Consider the following 8,448-nt stretch of genomic DNA (forward strand, 5'->3'; position numbering starts at 1 on the left):
CAGGGGCCCAAAAGTGCACTCAGTTGACCCGGCCATCCCCCCAGGGGCCCAAAAGTGCACTCAGTTGACCCGGCCAGCTAGGCTCCTTATACTACTCATGGCCTTTCATTGGAACAAACTGGAATCCCCTTTATCCACCGATGCTTTGTGGCAAGTTTGCTTGAAATTGACCCAGTAGTTCTTGAGAAGCCGAAATTGTGGTTTGACGGTCAGACAAAATGTGATCAGAAAAGCTCACTTGAACTTCCAGTTCAGGTGATCTAAAATGTCATTCCCAACACCAATTATACCGGCATTGATTGTATAAGAATAGCGCAAAAATGTATTTTCCAAGTAATCATTACTACTGAACAAAAAAAACAACAACAACTAGTACATGTATTCAATCTCCATATATATTACAAGAAAAAAGAAGAGGCTGATCTATTAGATATCTCAAGAATTTTGGTATCTTGACATATAGTGATGTACATCAATCCTTGACACAATTGTCTGGCCAACAAAGTTTTCTCCCTATAGTATTGCGAAGAATACTGTCTGTCCCCCTCCGTGTGTGTGTGTGTGTGTGTGTATTTGTCTATCTCTCTTTCTTTCTCAAGTAAATATTCGTCAAAACAATATATCGACGACAATATATGCCGGTGTAACGTCAAAGTGACCCCCGTAGAATATTAACCAGGGATAATTTTCTACGTAGAAATTTGACGCCCTTGTTAATATTCTACGTAGAAAAATGACCCACGTTTTCGTAGAAATTATGGCCTTTGGGTCATTTTTCTCCGTGTGGATTGCAGAAAAGTGTCACCGTAGAATAATGACCCTGTGTCATTTTTTTTTATAAAACGTGGTTTTCTTAGGAAATTTTTGTTAGGCAAATACATTAAAATTACACAGTCTTATGGTATGAAGTGTTCATTTCTGAAAGCTTTAAATTTTAAATAACAAAATTAAAATGTATTACTATACTTTACATAAATAATACAAGGTGGTTTATCCCATTTAAGGAAAATATTACAAGGATATAATGTTCTTTGACTATTAGAACAAGAATACTCCCTTTCTTTAATTTGTTTTATCATACTTAAGGTTTTCCATCCCTAATAGAACCAAATTCTCTATCCTTAAATGTCCATCATGTACATAATACTCTGATATTAATTTAAAGTAATTTATAGTACAAAAGAATTTACCAAGAGAAAGTTTCAAAAATGTAATTTGCTGAGCAGTAATTAATTAACAAAGATTGCTATGAAGTCTATGGGGACAAGCAATTTTTTTAAAAACAAAAATTCAAATAATAATATCAATAAATATTGTGGTGGAAAGATGCATTAAACATTAGAAATAGAATGACAATTGAAAACGTTTTATTTTTTACCAGATAAGTTTTTTTAAGATTGATTTTTTTATTAATTAAAAAAAGAAGGAGATAACTCTTACCAAATACAAGATCATAAATTGGGACACATCCCACCCTTCTATACTTATAGTAGTAAATGGGAATTATGTCTAAATTTACTGAGTTATCAACACCTACACATCTGATATGTATTCACTTTCATTGAATCTGTTGCTATTAGAGATGGAATACCTTAATAATATAAATTGTCAGTTTCCACAGTTTTTAATTATCTAAATGTGCAAAAAATCAAAATAAATTCTTCTTTCTTCTTCATAAGGAATAAGTAAGGTTAACGGTTTTAAACTCTTCCCAATTTGCTTTGAAAAAGGCGATTGTTTCAGAAAATTTGATCTCATAATTATCTTTGAATTTCTATGAATATGAAGTCTCGAACTTCTCATAAAAATATAGGGAAGATTAAATATGTGAAAAAAATATCACACAGGGCTGAATCAATATGTCTCTGACCTTCGATATCAGGGAACAAAACGTAATTAGCTCAAAATCTTTACCAGTGTCTTGTTTGCTAGTGTCAACAAAGTCTTCACAAAATGAGACTTTTTACATAAAATAAAATTGATAAACAGAGGTATTTAACAAAAGTCTATACACGGTAGTATCGTCTTCTTTCTCTCCCCAATCCTACCCTCTCCCCACTCGCTTGCTCTCCCCACTCCCACCTCCCCCTCCAAACTCTCTCTCTCCCCACTTCCTCTCAACTCTCTCTCCCAATCCGTTTCCCAACTCACTCTCCCTCCTCACTCTTTCTCCCCCTCTTTCTTTCCACTCTCTCCCTCCCCACCTTTCTCTCCCCACACCCCTCTCTTATCCTCCCCACTTTTTCTGTCTCTCTCTACTCCCCCTATCCCTCCCCACTCTCCCTCTTTCGTTCTCTCCCCACTCCCCTCTCTGTCCCTCCCCATCACCTTTCCCCCCTCTCTCTCTCCACAATATCTCTCTCTCTCTCTCTTTTTTTTATTACTTTTTGACCGTCTGACTCAATTATTCTCTAGCCTTGTGAAAAAAACTAATATATATGCATAATACATAGATGTTTCAAAGTTATTTACAATAAAAATAATGGAAAAAATACTTATTCGAGAATAAAGACAAAATTCTGACCGTTATTATAAAAGAAATTATAAAATGTTTATTCTTGATCTTTTTACTTTAAAATGGATTTGGCAGCATTGTTTAGATTTGCAAAAAAATGAATGTAATTTAAAATTATAAGGGCGATAATTTCAAATAACAGAAAATACTGCTTCCCAATTCACAATTTGATCATTGCTTTATATGTTTGCGCATTTGATTTGATATGCTTGGAAAACAATATTTATATACTTACTTACATGCAAGGAACATATGTCAGCTTGAAATCTAAACTGGATATTATTTGTTGTACCGTTATGAAAAATAGATCTGCGGCTAATGCCCTAAATTATCCACTTTCAGAGAGGAGGTCTATAAATATCCTTTATTTTATCTAGTATGTAATAAGGGTTTGACATTCACTATCCTTTTCACTTGTATGCTTTCAGTTTACTATATTTTCATAATTTTTGTCTCGTTCAGATATCATGTCTTTGCGTTCAATGTTAACCAAAATATACATGCATCATGACTCACTCGTCGTTCTACGCATTACCCAGTTAATATTTACTTGTTACATGGTTCTACTCTGCTAACCATAGATTTCCACTTAACTGTTTTGAATGGACATTGTTAAATGATTAACCTTTGGGCTATCAACGTAATCTGAGTAAATGTTCACCTTATTACAGGTCCTAGCAATGATTCTGGGAAAATTAAAATCATTCACTTTAGTAATAGAGCTATTCAACAAAAAAAGAGTCAAGCAAATTGTGGGCTTAAAAAAATGTTACAAAGTTTCCTCTGTTGCGCATAGGAACCCTCCTCAATCTACATGTACATAACATTATAGAGATAAAGTTTATGAATCGTTAAACACTTGAATTAAGCATTCAATTCTAAGTCTGAGGGAAGAATTTAAGAAGGAATGACACATCAAAATTTTATTTCATACTTGTTTTTAACACATCCCCTTTAAACTATGGTTTCAGCATTAAAAGGCCGATATAAGCTCTAAATTATTTTATAAGAATTTTTTTCCAATTTTTCATAGAAAATGAAAAAAAAATTGCAAATAAGTATGGAATTCCATATACGACAGCCAACTGCTTACTGCCAACTGCTTACTGCCAACTGCTTACTGCCAACTGCCACTGCTCAAAGACGATATTGCCTGTATTGTTACCTTTACTATCTTTAAGGACCTTCTCTACACCAGTGCAAAATGTTTTTTGAACACTGAGAAAAATATACTGTTTACATGTGTAAAAATTAATTTAAGCTTATCTATTGAATTTTCAATATGTGGTACGTGGCATTTACCCCCAGGAAAAATGTTCAAAGACAGCAAAGTTTCAATGAACAGAAATCACTGTTGTTTACTTCAGTGGATAAAATATATGCAAATGAAGTGTTCAGTTACTTTATCTTAGCCTTTTAAAATGTTCAGAATGCTTGAATTGATCACAGATTGAGTAATACACTAAAGATTTCAATTTATTTGAATTCAGATCTAAGGACAGATCACTCTATCTGCAGAAAAATACCACAGAATCAGAACTCTTTAGTGTGCAGTGTACAGAGGGTTCTTAATACGCATGCTTGAATAAACCCCTATGCAAGAATATTAAAATAATAACAAAAATTGGCGGATTCAGGAATTCTTAAACGGCGAGGGCGAGGAAGAAATAAATAGGGTAAAAATGAAGCATTTCTTCTTAAATCAAAACATCTAACTCCCACATTTCCCTGCAGACAAATGATTCAATGTTTATTTTTTTTTTGACTGGGGAAAGATTAAAGGCTTATATAACGTCAGATAAGGGGAGGGCAAACTTTTAGTATGATCCTAGGTAACATTTGTTAGTATATGCATTTATACCAGAAATACTTATGAAAAATCCTAATACAAGGATTAATTTTACTTTATGTAAAACAGTTGATCTTAGACAAGGAAGCAGTTTCCGTGCTTTCGGGGGGGGGGGGGGGGACCTAACAGAAATCGCTTGGCAAGTAACTAAAAAAGATCACTAGGCGTCATTATTGAGGGAGAACAACTGTATAGTAAATATGTTGGCAATTTTTTTGCCTCCCCCCCCCCCCACCACAACCACCATTACCAGTGTTTTGACTCAAACATTAGACATTTAAACTATTTAAATAAGACACATATAAAAATTTGCAATTACGGGTACCATTCATAGGGTGAAAAGAAACACTAAAAGATTAACCCTAGGCAAATGTTAAGTTATCATCTATCTAATTCTTTGCCTGCAAGGAAATGTGGAAATTAAATGTATTGTTTTTCAGAGGAAATACCCCTTTCTCAGATTTAATCCTTCCTCGCCTTCACAGTTTAAAAATTCCAAAATCCGCCAATTGTTGTTATTGTAATATTTACGCACGCTAACTCTCGATTCTCGATTACATTTGACATCCATTTAATTCAATATAAATGGCAATTTGGCCATTAAAACTTGTTTCATTGCAAAGAAATATTCATAAGTAATTGATTAATGATTTTAAAAACCAATGTCAAAAAATTAATTGTTCTTATTTACAACTCCTTTCATAAGGGGGTAGAAAATTTTATCAATTGAAATCGGGCATTAAAACATCACCAGATTTTCAAATACACATGGAAATGGATTTGTGACTCTTATAAATACTTTGTATCTCCGTATGTTTAACTTATGTAAAATTCAACATATCAGATTGATAAATTGCATTTTTTAAATTTGTTTCCTCAATTGAAATTGGTAATAAAATGACTATTTTCTATTTTTAGTCTGTAAACATATGCCCCCCCCCCAAGATATTAAGATAAAAAATAGGCAATATCATGTATATACAGTGGCAATTGGCAGTGAGCAGTTGGCAGTAAGCAGTGCGCAGTTGGCAGTAAGCAGTGAGCAGTTGGCAGTAAGCAGTTGGCTGTCGTATATGGAATTCCATAAATAAGACGTTTTAGAGTTAAAAATTTCCTATTGATACATGCATAAAATAAATATCTAATAAAATATGAAAACAAGAGCAAGCTGGGCATTTTAATTTTTTTTTACTAAAAAATTATTTACGAAAATAAAACACATTATTTGTGAATATTTTCAAAACCTATGGATAATATAATAAAAAAAAAAAAGTCACAGCTCTTTTTACACATTCTGTCGCATGCAGTGGATAATTTGTTTTTCCCCTTTTCTGCCATACGAAACTGCACATAGCACATCAGACCATTGTTCCAGCACTTCATATGGTCCGCGCCAAAACGAGGTAAGATTTGGAGAACAGCCGATCTTTTTCTGTGGAAAGTAGATAAAAACTTTATCTCCAGGCTTAAACCTTTCCCATGACAATTTCTATCATGGTACCTCTTCTGTTTGTTCATTACAGTCGCACGAAACTGTGTGCTCTTTCTAATTTCTCACGAAGCGTCCAAGCCAAAAGGTAAGGACTTTCCTCTTTCATAGTCTTAGGCAACTCATACACCAGGTCTACGGGAAGCGATGTTTCCCTGCCAACCATAAGCATGTTGGGTGTGAACCCCGTGGAATTATGTTCCACCGATCTGTATGCCATCATGATATACGGAATATGTCTATCCCAATCTCTTTGATTTTCTTGCACGTAGGCACTTAGCATTGCTTTTAAGGTTCTGTTGAACCTCTCTACCATCACATCAGACTGTGAGTTGTAAGGTGTGGTTCCTGTCTTTTGTATATTCAGAAGCCTACACATCTCTGTAAAGAGCTCACTTTCATATTGTCTATCCTGGTCTGAATGGATTATTCTGGGTGTCCCGAACCTTGCAACTATGTACATCTTCTACTATATCAATTTTGCTATAGTTTTAGTCTCCATGTTTGGCACTGGGAATGCCTCTGTTCATTTTGTGAAATAGTCAGAGATTACCAAAATGTATCTGTTCCCATCCTCTGTTATGGGCAACTCACCAAAGATATAAATTGCTATGCGGTCCATTGGCGAGAGTACGATTTCCATGGGTGACACCTTCTCCTTATTAGGATTTTTGCGCATAGTGCAAGTATCACATCCTGTAACACATTGCCTTACATCCTGTTGTAAGCCTGGCCAATAATATCTTTGTCGAACTCGAGCCAACGTTTTGTGAACTCCTAGATGTCCAGGCGTTCTATCATCATGACAGTGTCTTAGAATATTGCGCCTCTCAAAAAGAGGGCCTCAATGAACGACAGGCCATTACCTGAAGACTGCAGGTGTAATTGTAGAAAAAAATTCTTAGTACCCTTATTAAAACATTATTCAAGAATTATTATTTTTAAAATAACAAGTATACAAATATCAACAGCAAGAAAGGTCAGCATTTATCACAACGAATTCATTGTACCACCTTGTTGCTTTATTTTTATATTAGAGATATTTCCAAGTAAGCAATGCCACTTTCAAAACAATGTGAAAAATCATTTATCTAATGAAATGAGCAGGACGGTTCCTCCTTTACATGCATACATTTCATTTATCAAATTCAGAACTCATTTTATCAGTATTCCTTGTCACTTTCTTTGATTTACCCTTGGATTTTGTAACAAAGTATATTTGAATACTATTGAAATTATGCTTCCGATACATAAATATTAGATGGTTTAAAGTCACAATAGTATTCTCTTGAATATTCAGCATTTTGATTATTATTTAACAAACATTAATTAATGATGCATTTCGAAAACTGAGATTCAGATTATAAAGTTCTGGATATATGTTTACGTTATACGAAACTATTTCAAAATCACTTTAGGAAAAGGCAAAAAACACATTAAATATAATGTCAGATTTGTAAATTATTTAGTAATTTTGCATTTCTGAATACCGTTACCCCCAAGATATGGTGAAATCACTAATTTTTAAGTTTTTTTTCGTGGTATGAAGGGACCCACAAATTCAGGTCCCCTATGAATGGTAAAATTGTATATATCCTCTCGAACCAATATTTTTTCTCAATCCACGAAAATTTGACCGACAAAAATAAGTGATTTTACAGTAATAAAATATTTCACTATTCATATTTCATACATCTATTTTTGTCCAATTGTTTCCAAAGAAAACAAAGAAATATATCAAACAAATTTAATGCAGTATATTTTACTTTCTAATAATAATGCCATGTCGACCATGAGTTGCTTTATTATGGACCAGAGTAACACAATTTCTTTGTTAAACAACAAAGGCAAATGCAGTCCACATCACACAGTAACACAACACAGTATATACATTGTATTAGACTATTTCATCTCAGTTAAACACTACTGGGGTTGTTAACAAAAGGTATATTTTAACAGAATAATTTCTGGAGTGATTGCAGTTGTGCGTTCAATATATGAAGTGAATTCTACAAACAGATTAAACTGAGGGGAAAAGTCTTAAAAATCAGAAGAAATAATTTCAAGTTTTTTCAGTCCCAATAGACTACACTTTCATTTGTTTTAGATGAAACATATCAAAGCATGCTCAGATTTACATTACATCAAATGGTAAATTCTGCTTAACCCGTATGTTGCAATTTGATTGTATCTACATCTTTAAAACTACATGTAAAAATTCAAACCTGTAGTTGATACATAATCTGTGCATACTAAAGATTACCAGCTTTTGCAAAATGAAATATCTTCACACATGTACTAGTGTTATATGTTCATTAATTAAAGAAAAGCTGTTGTAAAAGTAAGTCTCCTTTACAGACAGTAAAACTTTATCTTTGTTTATTATTAATAACATACAACAGCTGAATAAGTGTTGGTAATACAAGATTCCCCAGCTCTCAACGGAATTAAAAATATTTCTTGCCCAAAGTTACTCTTGGCAATAAAGAGATATGGGAAATATCTGCAAACAAAGGAAGAATTCACACTTGATCTCGCCATCATTTTTAGAAATAACAGTCCATCATTTTAAACTATCAGAAATATTTTTCCTGT

This window comes from Saccostrea echinata, unplaced genomic scaffold, assembly GCF_033153115.1.
Source record: "Saccostrea echinata isolate AGI-Se365-2 ecotype Australia unplaced genomic scaffold, CSIRO_AGI_Sech_v1 ptg000054l, whole genome shotgun sequence".
In the NCBI taxonomy this organism is placed as follows: Eukaryota; Metazoa; Mollusca; class Bivalvia; order Ostreida; family Ostreidae; genus Saccostrea; species Saccostrea echinata.